Raw genomic sequence first — 19,704 nt, 5'->3', positions numbered from 1 at the left:
ATTCCCAGTGTTTAGCACTAGGCCTGGCACACGATAAGCCCTGATTTAGCCTCTTTTGCTTTAGCTTCCTCATCTTTAAAATGGGCATAATAATAGCACCTATCTCCCAGGATTGTTGTGAGGATCAAGAGAGATGATAAATGTAAAGCTTAGCACAGTGTCTGGTACATAGTAAGTGCTATATAAATGTTAGCTATTATTATTATCACTAACTATCTGCAAAATTGGTTGTTTCTAATATTGCCCACCTTCCCAGGGCTGACTTGTAAAACCTTACAGCATTATGCAAATGTCAATTAACATTGTCATCTCACTGCTCATTAACACTGATCTGGAAAATTTAAGCCCATTTTGTAAGTTAAAAACTTTGCTTAGAGGATAAGGGAGGATTTTGTTGTTCTAGATTGGTTGATTTTTGTCATTGTAGGGTACTGTTTAATTCCTTCACTAGTGCAGATCAGCAACCCCAGTATAACTTTAAATCTTAAAGAGTTGCAGGAGTGGGGAACCTGTGGCCTTGAGACCACATGTGGCCCTCTAGGTCCTCAAGAGCAGCCCTTTGACTGCATCCAAACTTCACAGAACCAATCCCCTTAATAAAAGGATTTGTTCTGTAAAATTTGGACTTAGTCAAAAGGTAGCACCCAAGAACCTAGAAGGCCACATGTGGCCTTGAGGCTGCAGGCTCCTCGCCCCTACATGGTTTTGGGTATTGTGAGACTAAGTAATTTGTCTCTGGTCACAGGCCAGTATCAAAAGTAGGATCTGATTTCAGATGCTTTTCATTATCAGACTGACCCTTTATCCAACCAGGTCACACTATAAGACTGCAATTAATGACTAAAGTCAAGTTTTTCACACTTTGTATTGCTCAATTACATGGTTACTAAAGAGCTGGAAAGGCAGTGTGAAGTTTCAGGCAAGGACTGGATTTGGAACCTGAGGACCTGAGCTATAATCCCAGTTCTCCCATTTACTAGATATGTGACATTGGGTACATTAATAATCTCTTCTGAACATTAGTTTCTTCATCCATAAATGGGGGTGAGTGGTAGACTAGTGATTGAACTAGATCATCTTTAAAGTCTCTTCCAGCCTTAAATTCTGTGTTACATTTCAGGTCTTTTGGCAAAATTTTCTTTTTCATCCTTTAAAGGAGATTTGTATTTCTTGTCCTTAAATTGCAGGCTCCCAGTGCCCTTGTGCTCAGATTCCCCCACTGTGGTAAAAGAAACCCAGGTCTATTCTATCTAGTTTCCTATACTCCAAGACTGTTTCACACTCTCATCTTATCAACAATCCCATCCCTTCAATCATCTGTACCCAGGAACAATGAAAGCATTTGATTGTTAGGCTATCTCAGAATTGGGAAGTGAATAGAAGATATGTAGTTCAACCCATACTTGAAAAAGCATCCCTGATTATAACAACCTGACAGGCGGTCATCCAATCTTTGCTTGAGTTCATCCAATAAGGGAGAGCACACTATCTGAGGCAACCCCTTTCACTTTTGCATATTTCTAAATATGTTTCTTCAGAAGTTCACCCTAGGGCTCCTCTGGGCCAAAGAGAACCAGTCCAATCTCTTTCACACAGCAGTCTTTCAAATAAATACTTGAAGACAGATACTATTTCCTTTGAGTTTTCTCTTCTTTAGGCTAAACATTTTGACTTCCTTCAAGGGATTTGGCAGTCCTCCTCTAAGAGCTTTCTAGCTTACTAGTGTCCTTCCTAAAAGATATCACCTAAGACTAAACAGAATACTTCAGATGTGGTTTGATTAAATTAATTTTGTGCATGACTGAAAGCCAGAATAATTTTTTTTTTAAAAACCTCTCCCAAGGGTTATTTGCATTATAAGAGGCTAATTTATTAACCTAAAGTTATGACTCTCCATGAATTATCAAGTTTCAGGGGAAATGTTCAGGGTCAGAGGAGCCTTTCTGTTGCTTTCAAATTATATTTAAGTATCTGCCTACTCTGTTAACATGCAAGACCAGTGAGTCTTCCCTGGCTCCCTTTCCCTCTGCTCTCTGGTCTCCCCTCCCCTCCTCTCCTCTCTTTTCCCTTCTTCTTCCTTCCCCTTCCCTGGTCTCCCCTCCTCTCTCCTCCTCTTTTTGTTGAAACTGTGATATCATTGGAATGAGGAACTCTCATTAAGGAAGCTTTTTCTGCCAATACTCATCAGACATTCAAATGGGAGCATTGAGAAATTAAATGATTTGTCCAGGAATACACAACCAATATGTGAAAAAGGATGGACTTTGATCCAGATCTTCCTGACTCAGGCCAGCTGTACCACACACCTTCTCTCCCTTTTGCACATATTTCCTGATGGAGAGAGCTGAAGCTTTAGTTTTCACTGTTACTTTAGGTTGGCTTGCTGGGCTTATAAGCCACTTAGCATCATTGAAGCTAAGCCTTCTGAGCTGTAAAATGAAGACTGTGTTGTTATAGATGTACTCCCTCTCTTCCAGGGATGCTGGGAGAAGCAACTTGTTAACAGTTGTAAAGTACTTTGGAAATATGAAATTTGGTATGATGCCCCATGACAAGCAATAATTGTCACAGCCACATCTCCTCAAATGCATCCATAATGCCTTTCAGATGTTAGGGAAGCATTAGGCAGTACAGTTTCTATGAGCTGGGAAGATTTACAAAGTAATCCACAAAGTATCCCTGGGGTAACAGATTCTGCAGTAGATTTTTCTAGTCTCAGATTTAGTGTTAGGCAAACTGTAATTTGTAAATCCCCAAATTTCATAAGAGCAGTAACAGCAGCAGATGGTGAAAATACATTTCTAATTCATTTTAAGTCTGCTCAATGAAATGAGTTCCCCATGTACTCCTTACACTTTAATTATTTTCCTATATGGCTCTTGCTATTTCTTCTAAATAAAATAATTATGAAGGGTTGAGAACAGCTTATGTTCACTTCTGCTGAGAAGCACCAGCAGTTGGATTATATACTGTGCCTTGATAGTAATGATAATAGTAACTCATGTTTATATACATGACTAATTAATTAACAACATAAAATAATAGTACAGTAGTTTGTAGCTGGAAAATATCATAGAAATTACTTATTCTGATTCTTCCATTTCATAGATAAGAAAACTGAGGTTTATAGAAGTAGAGTGACTGCTCAAGGTCCCACAACTAATGGATGAAGTAACACCAAAATCGACATCCCCAGACTTGTCACTCAGTATTTCTTCTGAATTTTCCACTTTTATCACTGTGATTGCTTCCATAATAATTCTGTACATATTTCCCAACCTCCTTATGGGGAGAGATAAATAGATAGATAAAACATTTATCAAATGCTTACTATGTGTTAAGTTGGTGGAAGGGTGGAGAAGGATATAAAAGAAAGAAAAAGGCAAACAGAGGGTTATCCAGGGTAAGGAAGAGTGAGAAGAAAGGAAATTAAATGTCTTATATATGCCAGGCACTGTGCTGAGTACTTTATGAATAATTATATGATACTCACAGAAAGTTTGGAGTAGGAAGGAGCATTTACTATCACAGTTTACAGTTGAAGAAACTGAGGTAGACAGAAGTTAAGTGATTTGACCAAGGTCACAAAACTAATACAATTAATTAAGTATCTGAGGTCAGGTTTGATCTCAAGTTTTCCTGACCTTGGGCCCAGTGCTCTATCCACTTTCCCACACACCAGTTTAGGTAGGCTGGGCCTTGCAAAGTCTAAAGGGTGTCTAACCCAGACTTTTATTAGAAGCAGAGGGAATCTTGGTAATATTGTATGTTCTGTTAGTCATTATTCTCATGACTGGGGATACACACACACACACACACACACACACACACTCTACAGACCTAGAGAGAGTCACAGCATACAGTAAAACCAATCATTTATATTAACCCAACCCACCTATATGATGGGGTACAGTTGTCCCCAACATGTATTTTGGAAGTTTCCTTTCTTTCAATGATTATTTAAATAAACATCCTCAAGGATTTCATACTGGTCACTTAAAGTAACTATTTGATTTATTTTGTTACTACTACTATTTGTAGATGTGGAAAGTTACATAGGATGTTTCCAGGTCCCATAGCTGGTACAGGCATAAAAGACTGGCAGAGATGACTGTGGGTGAGGGCAGAACATGTACATAATAATGGTCTGGGTCAGGTGTGATACACAGGCCAGTGATTCCTGCTTCAGGAGAGGCTAAGGCTGGCGGATTGATTCAATAATCACCAGCTGCAGTAGGTTTAAAGTTGACCAGGTGTTCACAGTAAGTCAAGTACAATATGGTGATCTCCTGGGAGTGGGAGACAGGGCACCAGGATATCTAAGGAGGATCAAATAGGCCCATGTCGAAAAGGGAGTAGATCCAGGGTTTCATTGTGATCAGCAGTAGGATTGGCTTTGAGTGACTGCTAGTCAAGATAGGGATATCCAGCCTCAAAATAATAAAAATAGACAAGCAAATAATGCCCTTTATACATTAAGCTAGGTATGTAAGATGTGTCACTGGCAGAGCTATACTCAGTCACGAACTCTACCATGACAGATGTCTCTTAGTATTGATTCTTTGGCTCTGGTTTCCTGTTTTTTCTCTGGATCATTTTTTTTTTGAGGGGGGAAGACTGGGCAATTAGGGTTATGTGACTTGCCCAAGGTCACATGACTAGTAAGTGTTAAGTGTCTGAGTCTGGATTTGAACTCAGGTCCTCCTGACTCCAGGGCCAGTGGCACTGTGCCACCTAGGCACCCCTCTGGATCATTCTTATTGAGCAGGTTCAATTGGATCCTAGCCCCCCATTCATACAGATCTTTAGATATGGCTCACCCTGTTCTTACTCTCAGGATAGTCCCATAACAGTACAACTCAGGCTCCATCTATGGTAGGACAAAAAAGGGTGTCAGCAACAGTTGCTCTTAAATTAGGTGGTTGGGCCATTTCTGGATAAGTAGAAAGTACTTTTAATCTGTATAGTTTTCTAATTAGGACCATACTCAGAATCTAAATGGGCTCTTTCACGTGATAGCTCAATGAACCGACACAGAAATGCATCTGGTTAGAGTATCCCCCACAATCTTCTCCGTCTAATCTCATTCGGCCATAAGTGGGAAACGTCTTCCGTGGAAAGGACAATGAATGCTTGTGCACACTGCGTGTGCTCTTAGCCTTAGTATTTGTTGCTAGTAGAACATGTACAGTTTCTGGAAAATTCATGTTGAGCATCTGTTTAGTGTGACCTTAATTTCGAATATCAGATTATTTGGTTTTCTCTTTCCATTGCCACTGTTGTTGTTCAGCCATTTCAGTCATGTCTGACGCTTCATGAGCCCATTTGGGATTTTCTAGGCAAAGGCACTGTAGTGATTTGCCACTTCCTTCTCCAACTCATTTTGCAGATGAGGAAATTGAGGTAAACAAGGTTAAGTGACTTGCCCAAGGTCACACAGCTAGTAAGTATCTAAGGCCAGATTTGAGCTGAGGAAGAAGTCTTCCTGACTTCAGGACTGGTACCCTATCCATGGTGTCAATTAGTTGTCCCTTCCAATTCTGGTCAATGATTTTAAACTACCTTAGTAACCCTAGGTTGTTGATGGTAATTCTTAGTTAATGCTTTATGTTGCCATAATGAGATTAGATTTTTCCTTTTAAAATTTCTGTTGATTTTGTTCATTTGAAGGGATATAGTCACTTAAATATTTCTGAGGAAGTTTGCAAAGAAGCCAAGTGCTGAGGGATTGCTAAGAGATATCAACTAACCAGGGTTAATAATTAACTCTGGTATGGTATAAACAAATAAGAGGATGAATGAATGGGGACTGATCTCCTGAGGTGGAAAATAATATTATGTGGGGAAATACTTTTTTTTTCTGATTGAGAAGAAATGGCGTATTTATTCTTTCCAAGAAGAGAAATGAAATGTTTAGCTTCTGGTATGGCTTATCTACTCACAGAGAGAAAGGAAGAAGGATTTTTAAAAAGGGAAGTTACAGAGGTGAATGTAAGGATTATGCCTCTCCCTTAATGGTGCTTTCTTTTTCACTAGTGGTTGAGAGTAAGGCAGATTGAGACAAAGAATTTGGTTCAAGAGAAGAGCTGGCAGTGGAATTTTGTTTTTATTTTATAGCAATAATGCAGAGTTTAATTGTTTGAGGGCAAATGTTCAGGGACAAATGCCACCTGTTTGGTGAAAGTCTTTCTCTGTAGTTAAAAAGCATAAAAGGACCGGGAATGATGACAAAAAAGAGAAAAATAAGATCTCATGCTCCTGTAGTGTGGTAAGCTAGGAAGGGGTTGTTGTGTTATTTCTATCTTGAGCAAGTCAGTTAACTTCTCTTGATTACAGTTTCTTTAACAGTAAGAATAAAGGGGTTGGAGTCAATGGATTCTGATGTAACTTCCTAAAGCTCTAAATCTGTGTTCTTAGATTTTTGTGGTTTTAAAAGAAAGTTTGTCTTAAAGTAAGAATCTTTCATGGGCAACTAGGTAGATAGAGTTCTGGGATTAGAGTCAGGAAGATCTGAGTTCAAATCTGTTGTTAGACATTTATTAACTGTTTCACCCTGGGCAAGTCACTTAACTTTATTTGCATTCATTTCCTCATCTGCAAAATGATTTGGAGAAGGAAATGGCCAACGACTCCAGTATCTTTATCAAGAAAACCTCCAATGGGGTCATAAAGAGTTGGACGTGACTGAATAACAATCATTTTTAATATAGTGTCTCCTTAAATGTAACTATTTTAATGAAGAGATTACCATTTTTATGTTTTAAAGAGAAGTAGCACCTCATGGTAACAAACAATGAATGAATATCTAGAGCAAAGGTGTCAAACTTGAGAAACCCATAAAACTCCAAAGCATGTTGGGGCTGCCAAAATCACATTAGAATGTAATTGAGAAATTCGTACCAAAATAAATAAAACAACATAACAGATGTTAATTTGTGGTTTTCCAAGTCAGTATGAGACCAGCAGATCAGTTTTTATTTGAGTTTGACACCATTCAAGGACTCAGTTTCCTTATCTGCAAAATCAATACTCAATAATATTTAAGGTCCCTTCCAACTCTCAGTGTAAACCTATACTGTGGTTATGAGAAGACAGAAGGAGTACCTGAGGAAGAGCTCTAATATGGAAGGCAGCCTTTCAATAACTGAACAGAGGCTCCACAGGCTTAACGAAATGGAAGGACTGGGTCTTATCAGAATTTGGGAAAGAGAAGGGTGACTTGGATAGGGATGAGGAAGTAACTGGGAACAGTAACAGGGGACAGCCTGTGTATGACTCCTAACTATGATGATTCTGAGTGTAGTAAAGAGCTTACAGACGAGGCCCAGAGAAGGAGAATAGCATGCATATGCATATGCTACTCAGTTGTAGCAGAAGCATAATAATTACTAGGCTGATGCGAAGTGGGGTGGAGGTGGATTTGGGAGTAACACACTTTTTTTAGAGACACTCATAAAATGAAGGCTCAAACTCTGGTTGTGCTTGAGTTGTCTCAGTTGTGTCTGACTCTTCATGACCCTTTTTTGGAGTTTTCTTGCAAAGATAGTAGAGGGTTTGCCATTTCCTTCTCCAGTTCATTTTACAGGTGAGGAACTGAGGCAAATAAGATTAAGTGACTTGCCCAGGGTCACATAGCAAGTAAGTGTCTGAGGCCATATTTGAACTCAGAAAGATGAGTCTTCCTGACTCCAGGCCCAACAATGTCCATTGCCTCACCTAGTGGCCCTCAGCTTCTCATTGTTTCTTCTTTAAAGAAGGGAAAACTGCAGAATTACCAAGAAGGGGTTTAGAAATCTGAAGATACAGATCTACTCTACTCTCTGTTATTTAAAAAAAAGAACTGTACATCTTCCTCCCCCCCCCAACTTACTGAAATGATAACTCTGGGTTTTATTTTTGGAAAAAAGTACTTTTCATTACATAAAAATTTAATGGCCTTTGAATGACAGGGAAGTTCCAAGTGGCTTTCAGTTGCTTTTCTTTGGCTGCTGCTGAGAGTGAGAGTGAGTGAGCAAGGCCTGCATGGGGGTAACTTAAACGTAGGGTAACCAGTGTGTGAGTAGCTCAGAGGAAAACACTTTAGGTGTTTTGCTACAACTTCTTGAGAAGTGACTACAAGATTCTGTCCCCTCTTAAAAGTCCATTGTCTCTCCCTCTTCTTTCTTTTCCATGGATGAGTAAGAAGAGTTTAAAATATAGTATCAATACAGCATTCTTCCTTTTGTGACCTAAAGTGACTATTTTTTCCACTGGTTAATGTGGGGATTGGAGAATGGGAGAGCAAAAATGGATACATATTTGGAATGGGGCAGAGGAAAAAAGGAGATTAGAAAAGTTAATTCCTTTTCTCTTGATTATAGTCTCACCTGGCTATAGGTTTTTTTCTTTCACTGTCTAGCCTTTGAATGAAGGTTTAATTAAGAGACTTGTATCCCAACTATGGATTACAGTTTAGTCAGACTGCAAAAATAGAATGGCTGTTATTCCTTTGTGTATGAAGATAACCCTGCTAGCAATGAAATGTTCAGACCAGTAGATTCAACAGCCAAAAAAATTCATGTGATTGATCATGGATTGTATTAAGAGAGGCATGGCTTCAAGCTCTAACTCAGTCGCTCTATACTCTGCCCTCAGATCATGTCGGGAATATTGTATTCATTTCTTGGCACCGAATTTTAGAAAGGACATTGATAAACTGGAGAGCATCCTGAGGGAGTTGATTAGAGTAGAGGTCGTTAAGGCCACGCCATATATATGAGAATGAGTCGAGGCTCAGGAGGGACATGATAAATGCCATCAAGTGTGAGAAAGATTGTCTTGTGGGACAGGAATCAGATTTGTACAGTTTGACTTCAGAGGTTGGGGGAAGCTGTAAAGCAGCATATTTAGGCTTAATATGAGGAAAAGCTTCCCAGGATCCTGATTTTTGCTCCATCTGGTGTGAGACTAGAAAGACTTTTAGAACCCTATCTACTGAGATCTAGGGAGATGATTTTGGCTGCTCAACATGATCCATAGGAGAGGGGGAGGCTAGCAGGAGGGAGACCAGGGAGGAGGCTAATACAATATATGTGGTGAAGTGTGGTGGCTGGATGAGCAGGGAGAAGAGGAGAGATCTGAGTTCTGTAGTCAAAGGTAGGTTCGGCATGACCTGGCAACTGAATGGATAAGGGGTGGGTTTGGTGGGAGAATGTGAAGCTGAATTCCATTTTGGAAATGCTGAGTTTGAGATGCCTATGGGATATCCAGAAGGACCTTTCCTACAGGCAGTTGAGGATGCCTGACTGGAGAAAAGGAGAGAGATTAGGGTGATATATATGCATATGTGTATGTGTGTATATATATATGTATATTTACATGTATACAATATATGTATTTATGTACACACATATAAAGAGATATGTAGAGATATATGTATATATCTTTCTATATCATGTATATGCACATGTTTGTGTTCATGCATATACACATACATATATGTGCATGTATATATATAAATGCACATACATGTATATATGAATAATTTGTTTTTTTAAATTTTATTTTTCCCCAATTGCATGTTAAAATAATTTTTAACATTTTAAAAAATGTTTTGAGTTTCAAATCCTACTGTTCCCTCCTTCCTTTCCCTCTCCCTTCCCTGGGATGGTAAGCAATTTGATACAGGTTACACATTTGTAATCTATATGAACCATTTATGTAGAGATTATACTTGAATCCACACTTGTTGCTGAGAGGTCAAAGAGGGTACAAATGGAGCGGAAAAAAGGCTCAAGACGGAGCTCTAAGAAATATGAATACTAAGGGGGAAGGAGATAGATGATGATTTAGCAAAGGAGATAGAGGAACGGTCAAATAGAGAAACAGGTGAAATCTGTGTCGCAAAAGTCAAGAAAGGAGAGGAAGTTGAGGAGGAAGTCATGGTAAACAGTATCAAAAACTACAGGGAGTCCCTTTATTATGTAATAAAATGTTCACAAGCCTGGATGGAAGGATTTTGGAATAAGCCAAAGCAGAGGGTGCTTATTGGTAGCATCTGTGAACTCATAAATGCAGTCAGTTGTCAGTTGTGTAAATAACTGAGGAAGGAGGAACATGCTACTAAATATCATTTGTTCCGAGGGTCTTTCTGGCACAAACTGGATGGAGTGAGAATCAGGCCCCTAGTGCCATGCCTTTTGGCCTGTATCTCTGGGGCCCCAGATGGTGGCCAGATCTCCACACCACCTCCTATTTTTGCTACTGTGGTGGTACTGGCCTTTTCTGACATATTAAGGTAGTTACAGATGGTCAAGAGACAGCATTGGCTCAGGCAAAGTCCTTGTAAATAAACACTCCAGTTACTCATTTACTTCTTGCACCTGTTCATTGTTTGACCAAACATCCTTATTGCTGTTCAGCAGTGTCCTATTCCTTCATGACCCTATTTGGGGTTTTCTTGGCATAGGCACTAGAGTGCTTCTCCATTCCTCTCTCCAGCTTATTTTACAGATGAGGAAACTGAGGCAAGCAGGGTGAAGTGGCATGCCCAGAGTCACACAGCTACTAAGTGTCTGAGGTCAGATTTGAAATCAGGTCTTCCTGCCTCCAGGACCAGAACTCTCTCCACTGTGCCATCTAGCATTCTCAAGCCCTTTTGTTTTTTTGTCTGTGTTGATAACGATCACTTTTAGAGGGTAAGCTCCAACAGCCCTAGGGCTGGGAATAATGAAGATCAGGATTCCAAATATCTGGCCCCCCATTTTTTTTGTCTATAGCTGCTATTTTCACTTAGCTAGATGAGGTGTTAAAGATAGGACTGGGTGGGAATCTGACTCACTGACAGCCAATCCAGAAGCTTTAATCTGTGAACTTGGTCAAAAGTATGACTCACTGACAGCCGATAAGGAGGATAGGACATTAAATTCCACTGTCATGTTGATCTGAGGCTGGTGTAACATGTTGTGCCATGTCCCAATATTAAGAAACCCAGCATCACATGAATTTTTGTATCTTTGCAGGTAATTTTGTTACACATATTTAACAAAGAGGTTCTGGTCACGATGATAATTTTCTCAGCTAGTCTTATACTGTACTTTTTTTTTTTTAAAGAAAAATCTAGCAAGGCAAAGAGAGCCCTATAGTTGATTGATAGGGAAATAACTCTGAGTCATTTTAAATAGAGAAATGAGAGCAGAGGAATAGGGTAAGTCCACACTTGCGTTTTACTGCTTCTTCCAAAAATACAATAGTAAGCTATATTTGTCTCATGTCACCTCTTGTATATCAAAGCCTGACCTTCATTTCAAAAGAAGGCAGATGAGGAATAATATTTCTAAATACTAAGGGAAATTTTAAATTGATGGCTTGTAAGTTCTCACTCCCCTCAGGGTTAAGCTTTGAGGTAACTCTAAAGCAGAAGAAAAGGAAGAATGAACTCTTTTCAGAGTGAATCAAGCTATTCTCATAATAACCCTATCCTCTCAGATTACAAGTGGCAGAAGTTTGGAATTCCCTCTTTCTAAATGCCAGGTTGGGAAGGGAAGCCAATGGGTAGATCATCCACATTGCATTGCATCTGGCCGAGGATCTGTGTCATTACCTCACTCCCCCCCCCCCCCCATCCCTTTGTTGGATAGAAAGAGAAAATAAAATTATGCCTTCCGGATTTGGCCATCCTTTCTTATAATTCTGACTATGGTTTAAGGCACAAAAATGCGTGGTCAGGAGCAGCCTGTAAACACCTAATGGCTTTTTACTATTGGGTCAACACCCAGTCCACCAAAGACTCTTCAGAATAAGTCACGTGGTACCATCCTAGAAGTAATGATGCCCTGAGGGAGACTGAGCTTGGTAATCTTGAGAATCATGGCTGATATAAATATATATTCCTTGTAACCTTGGGTGGAAAGATGGGATTGGTGGTGGTGAGGCAGACATACTTGAAGCATAATTTACAAACACACAGTCAGGGTAAAATCAGTGAGTAGAAGTAGACAGTGTCAATGAACTCATAGAAGCAGCAAATCATCAGTTGTGGAAGAAGGAGAATTAGATAATTGAGGAAGAAGGAAAAGTCTACTAAACACCATTTATTCTAAGGGTCTTTTTGGTCAAGAATTAGAAAGAAGGAAAGAAGCCCCTAGAGATAAACTCCTCTGGTCATGTAGATCCCACCTTTTCCAGAGGATGCAAGCACTCTAGGTTAGGAGGAACTATGATGAGTTCAGCTTGGGTTTCAGTTAATTATCTTCCTCCTTTTCCCCCCATCTCCTACTTTCGATTTTACTGTTGAGAATAACACACCTTCCTAGTCTTTCGTGTTCACAACCTAGACAATGTCCTGGGTTCCTCACTCTATCTCATTCTCCATATCCAAGTTGTTATGACCTACTGGTTTCTCCTTTGTCATATCTCTCAAATAGCCCCCTTCTCACCTATGATTCTGCCATCACTGTCTCACTCCTGGACTATTGCAGTAGCCTGCTGGTGGGTCTTCCTGCCTGAAGGTTTTTTTTTCCACTCCAATCAATCCTTCACTCAGCCCCCAAAGTCCTTTTCCTAAAGCCCAGGTGTGATCATGTTACCCTCTACTCAAAAAACTTCAGGGGGTTCCCTATTGACTCTAGGATCAAATGCAAAATTCTTTGGCACTCAAAGCCTGCCATAATCTAGTGCTTTCCTAACTTTCCAGTCTTCAGTCTTCTTACACTTAATTTCCTACTACATATGTACTTTTCAGTTTAGTGACATTGGCCTCCTGCCTGTTCCATTAACAAAACAGTGCATCTCTTAGCTCTGGGCAGTTTCTCTCATTATTCCTCATGCCTGGAATGCTCTCCCTCTTCATCTTTGGCTGCTGACTTCCCTGGCTTCCTTTAATGAAAATCCCATCTTCCATAGGAAACCTTTCCCAACCCCTCTTGATTCTAGTGCCTTCCTTCTCTTAATTGTTTCCTGTTTATCCTGTATATGCAATTTGTTTGTACATAGTTGTTAGTTGTCTCTCCCAGATTATGGTGAGCTCTTTGAAGGCAAGGACTATCTTTTTGCCTCTTTATATATCACCAGTGCTTACGTGAATTAAGATAAATTTGGGTGGTGGTTGTCCCTCACTCTGGAAGAGGACCAAAATGACATCACTATGCTAGAGTCAGTTTCGATGTGTCTGATTGTAGCTAATCAGACCAATACAAGTTTGGAATGCTCTACCACAGGCTGGGCACAAATAGACCATGTGAACATTTGGGGTGGATTCTCTAAATTTGTGTATCTTGTATTTCTTTTGAGCTACTTCAATTCTGCTTTGCTTATAGAGCACAGCACATTCTGTGATGAGGGAACACCATACTGGATGATTGTGTGCCAGTATCTCCCATGTTAATCAATTCCAAAGTTCTTAAGAGAGACCTTGAGAGTATCCTTGTATGGCTTTTTCTGACCACTATGTGAACGCTTGCCCAGTCTGAGTTCACCATAAAATAATCTGTTAGGCAAGTGTACTTTTGGCATTTGAATAATGTGGTTAGCCCATTAGAGTTGTGTTCTCTGCAGTAGAATTTGAATGCTTGGCAGTTTAGTTCGAGAAAGAACCTCAGTATCTGTTACCTTATCCTGGCAGGTGATCTTCAGAATCTTCCTAAGACAATTCAAATGGAAGTGAGTCAGTTTCCTGGCATGACACTTGTATACAGTCCAGGTTTCAAAGGCATACAATAATGAGGTCAGTACAATGGCTCTGTAGACTTTCAGTTTGGTAGTCAGTCTATTACCTCTTTTTACCAACCAACCCCAAGCGATAACTTTCTATGGTCATAGTAGCTTTCATAAAGAAAAATCCTCAAGTTATAAATTGGATCTAAAAGCAAGGCCCCTTGTCCCCTATTAAAAACAACAGCAACAACAAACAAATGGTAAAACAGATTATCCATTTAAATAACAATTCAGTCCTTTCTCATCCCTCTCTGTCTTCTCCTCACTTGACACACACAAGTTTTGTGTTATATGAACAGATTAAATCTGAATAGGAGGTTCTCCTGGCCCAGGCAGAGAAATGGGCCAAAGTGAGAGCACCGGAAAGGCTACTGTGGAAACATCTGATGTAGTGCTTTTTTTGGATGATGTTATGTGTCTGAGAAAGACAGTCAATACCCTTTCTGCTGTGGATGTCAGTTTATTGCAATCACAGTTGCACTGCTGAGATGCCAGTTTATTAGTAGAAGCTGCCAAAAGGAACAATTTTCACAAAATGCACCACAAAATGATTTCCCTGAGATGTTCTCTATTGTAGCTGGCAAATGTTTATGGCTCCACTGATCCAACAAGCCCTGGGATCTTGACAGATGGGGTTAGATCTTTCTTTGCAGTTGGCCACCTTGTTCTTGGGCTTTGAGGCACCATTTAGGTTTCTTTTCACTTCAGCACATAATGCAATGGAAAGTGACCACATTGAGAGGAATGATAAATAGTTCTGCAAGTTTTAGAACTCTGACCCACTTAAAATGATCTTTGTATTGTTGTTCAGTTGTTTTTCAGTCATATTCGACTAAATCCCATTTGGAGTTTTCTCAACAAAGATACTGAAGTGGCTTGCCATTTATTTTACTGAAACAAGCAGGGTTAAGTGACTTGCCCAGGGTCACACTGATAGTGAGTGTCTGCGGTCAGATTTGAACTCAGAAAGACAAGTGTTATTGAGTTCAGGTCCTTCACTCTATCCATTGTGTCACCTAGTTGTCCAAATGGTATGTGAACTTAATCTAAAACACTGAACTCTCCCGCAAAGGAGATTACAAAAATCTTAAGGATTCTTAAGTCTGCCAGTTGTATGGTTACCATCATCTATATACATTTTCAATAAAAAAGCAAGGTAGGAGTTTTATTCTTTTACATTAGCATCTGAGAAATAGGGTAAGTTACTCTGCCATTATGTACTTGACTCCTCATCAATCAACTACAGTCTTTTTTTCATTTTACTTCTGATTGGGACAGTGAAAATAGTAGGGTGGTGTTGCACTATCCTTCCTTCATCTTCCTTGGAGGTGGCCCCCCTCAACCCTACATCCTATCCCAGCTCTTATCTCTCTCATTCCTTGTGGTAGTAGTAGTGATCTTAAGGCTCATCATACCAGACCTCAGCTTTCTTGCAAATCTATGATATCATCACTACCAGAAAAACTTCTCTTGTTCTTCCCATTTGGGGAGAGGATGGGCTGAGATTTCAGTCATAGGCTTTCCAACGTTCATGGAGGCAAGCCTTAGTATATCCCCAGTTAGGCTTTTGTTACAAGTTTCAGTTTGATGCTGAACATTCCATGGAAATGGGGGCCTGTGAGCCATGTACTGAGACAGAGTTAGCTCTGGGAGAAAGCAACATGGAGTCACATCAGGGGGACATATATGTGTGCTATACCCTTCTAAAACAGACAATACGTTCCATGAGAGCAGGTTTATATAAACTTAACTTATATAAGTTATATAAACTATATTTCTCTTATTGCCTTACACAGTGTTTTGTATGCAGTTGGTACTTAAAAAGTATATTGCAATGAATTGATACTCAAGACAAGGTGGTCTGAAACTAAAAATTCCTGGGAAAAGACTGATGCAAAGCGAAGCAAGCAGAACCAGGAGAACATTGTACATAGTAATAGCAATATGGAACTGTGAAAGAGCTACTCTGATTGATGTAACAACTGTTCCTAAGGACTAATGATGAAAAATGCTCTCTATCTGAAGAGAAAGAACTGATGAACTCTGAGATCAGAATAAAGCAGTTTTTTCCAATTAAAAACAAAGAAATAAGATGGTCTGAAGCTTAAGGAAGGAATCTTTGAGACTAGAAGGCAAGTGCTTTCTTTTAACAGTAGTCCCATACTTGTAGGAAAGTGTAAGGAACAAATTGTGGAAGGTATTGAGAATCCTAGCAGACTCAACAATTTGATCAATGCAAATCTCTTTTAGACTAGAAACCTGAAGCGTTTTATCTACCATCAATCAATAGCTCAGGATTTTGGGAAAATTAGGAACTGAGAGTGGTATCTCCATAAATCCTGTTAGTCAGCCCATTCAGTGGTTAGATTTTGGTCACATTAGGACAAGAGTTCAATGTTTTTTTTAAAGGCTTCCTTAGTTGTATCTTTGATTCCTTCACAAGAGGGCTGACTCCAGAGAAAAGAACCAAAGAGTAATCAGTCAAAGGAGGCTAGCCCAGTTTGTTGGATTTCTATTTCAACAAAAACCAGCCAGGTGGTACAATGGATAGAACTCCTAGCCTGGAGTCAGGAAGACCTGAGTTTTAATCCGGCCTCAGATGCTTATTAGCTGTGTGACCCTGGGCAAATCACTTAATCCTGTTTGCCTTAGTTCCCTAAACTGTAAAATGATCTGGAGAAGGAAATGGCAAACCATCCTATATCTTTGCCAAGAAAAAGTGAGGTCACAAAGAATCAGAGAAGACTAAAATGACTGAACATCAACCAAACCTGGAGGTATTTAAGATCTTTCAGCTTTGTCACTTACCCTTTTTGTTTTCTCTTTTAAACTGCTGTTTCTTTGCAATAGAGTTGTACATTTATTTCAAAGGCTACAGAGAAAAGAAAAAAGTAGAAACCTATGTTGCTTTTTTCTTTTTTTCCTATGGGGAAGCTGTGAGAAGGAATATTCCAGCAGAAAAAAGAAATAACAGCAACCTAAAGGAATAGGTGGGTCAAAATAGATTTGCGTTGATCAATAGGTGGGTTCATGATGGAAAAGCAAAGAGAGGCACAAGGAATGGATCCCCGGGTCAAAAAGTAGCTCTGAAGATATAGCACTACAGATTTTTTGGGGAGGAAAAATTACTCTGGCCTCTGAGAACTCTAGTGGAAACTCCATTGAGAACCATGGCTGAACACAAGTACTCCTCAGTTCATATTTTTGCTTCCTTGGGTCAGTGTACCCAGATCAGGTTCCTGAATGGAGCAGAATGCTGTTCTTTCTCTAGTTCAGCCACTCCATTTATAGTAGAGGTTCCTATAAACTATTTCTATTCGACTCATTTTTTTTAATAGTGGCTGGAACTAAGGCAAATATGTTAATTAAAATGTATTCATATTAACAGTTCAGGTAGGGAGGAAATGCTATAATATGGGAGTTCGTAATCTATCTTTTATGTCATGGGTGCCTTTGGCAGACTGGTGAAATCTATGGATCCCGTCTCTGAATCTTTTTAAATGAATAAACTATGCAGGATTACATGGAAATACAGTTTAGGGGTGGCTAGGTGGTGCAGTGAATAGAGCACTGACCTTGGAGTCAGGAGGACCTGAGTTCAGATCTGGTCTCAGACACTTAACACTTACTAGCCATGTGACCTTGAGCAAATCACTTAACCCCAATTGCTCTCCTCTCCCCCTCCAAAAAGCAAGAAAAATGCAGTTTATCTATCTATCTATCTATCTATCTATCTATCTATCTATCTATCTATCTATCTATCTATCTGTCTGTCTGTCTGTCTGTCTGTCTGTCTGTCTGTCTGTCTGTCTGTCTATCTATCTATCTATCTATCTATCTCTCTCTCTCTATCCCTCTTTCCCTCTCTATCTACCTATTTATCTCTCTCTGTATCTCTCTCTCTCTGCATCTATCTATCTATCTATCTAACTATCTATCTATCTATCTATCTATCATCTATCTGTCTGTCTATCTATTCTATCTACCTACTTGCCAAATTCAAGGAACCAAGATCAAATCCCCACTCTAATGACAAGGTTACTCAGATTTTAAAAGTATACACTGGCCATAGCTGCTTCCAAAAGAATGATGAAATCACCTATTATTTCATGGAGAAATTATATTAATAATGATACTGCTTTATATTGATGTGGATCATTTCTGCTAAGTTCTACAAGTTACAGACCTTTTCTCTTTCATCCTCATGACATCCTTATAAGTTAGACATGTTGCAATTAATAAGAAAGTCATCTCTGAATATAGTTGCCACAGACAGCCATCAGTCTATCACAACTATGGAGTGAAATGACAGGATGGATATTATTTATCATTCAACACTGAAGAAATAGTGTTTGAAATGGGACTTCTGTCTCAGGATGGATAGTTTATGATCCACTTTGAGTCTGTTTTTCTAACAGCTTACCTTAGATATGAGCCGATTACTTCCTATTGTATGTCTTTTCTATGGAGAGAACAGCAACAGTTCATGGCCAGGATATCTGTCCTGCTGCTGTGTGCCATACATGTGATTGATGAATGGACCCAAGTGACCACTGATGCTGTGTGGTGCTTGAAGCAACAACAGCTTCTTTTTATATCACAGACCTATCCTAGTAACTCCCCCTTAAGCAAGGTACATTCTTTACCTTAAGTAACCACTTGAAATTCTCCAGCCAAGTCTACAAGGCAATATTACAGAAGCATAAACAAAAGGCCTATTTTCTGTAAGCTTATTAAGTATCCATATCTAAGGCTAGCCAACTTCTTGTACTGAAAGAAATGTTTCACAGCTGGTTCCCTGTACTATATATTAGTGAGCAGATAGTGTAATGTCTAGCACGGGGGAAACATCCTGAGCCAGAGAGAACTATAATTGAATGAATGGCTGAATACTCCTAAACTCGAGTGAAAGTTAATGCTTCAGTGCATACAATTTCTTTTATTGGAATTCTAATTCTTTTCATAATTCTTTTGCAATTACTTTGAGTAAATCATACTAATTTAACAAATAGCAGACCAGATCTGGGTTCTAGTCTTGACTGTATCAACAAATGGTCATATGACCTTGGGTAGGTTGCATTACCTCTTTTTGGGCCTCAGTTTTCTCATCTATAAAATAAAGAGCTTCAACTAGAATCAGGGGTGGGAAACCTGCCGCCTCAAAAGCCACGTGTTGCTAGGTCCTGTGTGGTGGGGCAGTGGTGCTCAGGCAAACCACAACAATGGCACAAAAATCATCCAAAAGTGTTTTTCCCTGTGTGTTTAATGTGGTGTGTCAAAATGTTCCAGTAAAGAAGGCATTTCAGCATCATAAGAATCCTGTGTCTTCCTATATTGTAATATTATTCAGAAGGAGTCAATGGCAGATTAAATCAGGTGTTAAATCAGAATGGTTACAGTATACATATAACTGAAGTAGAAATGCACTAGTTTCTCATTCTATATAACTTGCTCTGTGAAGCTTTGGTAATCCATTGGTAACCTAATAAGCAGTTCCATTCATTAAAAACTAATTTTAAGAGGCTTGAGTTTGGGTCACAATTCAGTCGAACAGCATAGCTTCCTTGGGTCAGTGTACCCAGATCAGGTTCCTGAATGGAGCAGAATGCTGTTCTTTCTCTAGTTCAGCCACTCCATTTATAGTAGAGGTTCCTACAAACTATTTCTATTCGACTCATTTTTTTTATAGTGGCTGGAACTAAGGCAAATATGTTAACTAAAATGTATTCATATTAACAGTTCATGTAGGGAGTATATGGCACTTTATAGAGACAGAGTGGCCTAGGAATCAAGAAGAACCATGTAGGATCCTTGACTCTGACAAGTATTGGCTGAGTATCCATGAGCAAAGCACTTAATTTCTGTCAAATGTAGATTGGTAGAGGGAGTTTGCAAGCTGGAAGTTTCCTATACTGATGAAATCATAATTCTAGACCAAATAGATAAATGTGTGTGTATCTGTGTACATATGTAAACAGAAATGAAAGAGAGAGGAGGGAGGGAGGGAGGGAG

The 19,704-nt window shown here is 39.4% G+C and overlaps 2 protein-coding genes and 1 long non-coding RNA gene across 3 annotated transcripts in view; 1 reads left to right on the top strand and 2 right to left on the bottom strand.

The window, feature by feature from the left end:
• Positions 1 to 2,848, bottom strand: part of TERF1 (telomeric repeat binding factor 1) — a 207,246-nt gene extending 204,398 nt beyond the window's left edge. The window contains exon 1 of the mRNA XM_069100116.1: positions 2,837 to 2,848. The gene's annotated coding sequence lies outside the window, so the exon portion shown is untranslated. The remainder of the gene's footprint in view (positions 1 to 2,836) is intronic.
• KCNB2 (potassium voltage-gated channel subfamily B member 2) overlaps positions 1 to 19,704 on the bottom strand; it is a 504,596-nt gene that overhangs the window by 78,017 nt on the left and 406,875 nt on the right. The window lies entirely within an intron of this gene.
• LOC138170641 (uncharacterized) overlaps positions 1 to 19,704 on the top strand; it is a 61,932-nt gene that overhangs the window by 38,387 nt on the left and 3,841 nt on the right. The gene's annotated exons all lie outside the window — the stretch shown is intronic.

This window comes from Petaurus breviceps, unplaced genomic scaffold, assembly GCF_028583685.1.
Source record: "Petaurus breviceps papuanus isolate PSGF00001 unplaced genomic scaffold, PetGlider_PUasm1.0 38, whole genome shotgun sequence".
Lineage (NCBI taxonomy): Eukaryota > Metazoa > Chordata > Mammalia > Diprotodontia > Petauridae > Petaurus > Petaurus breviceps.
This window is presented reverse-complemented; position numbering and strand designations above follow the sequence as displayed.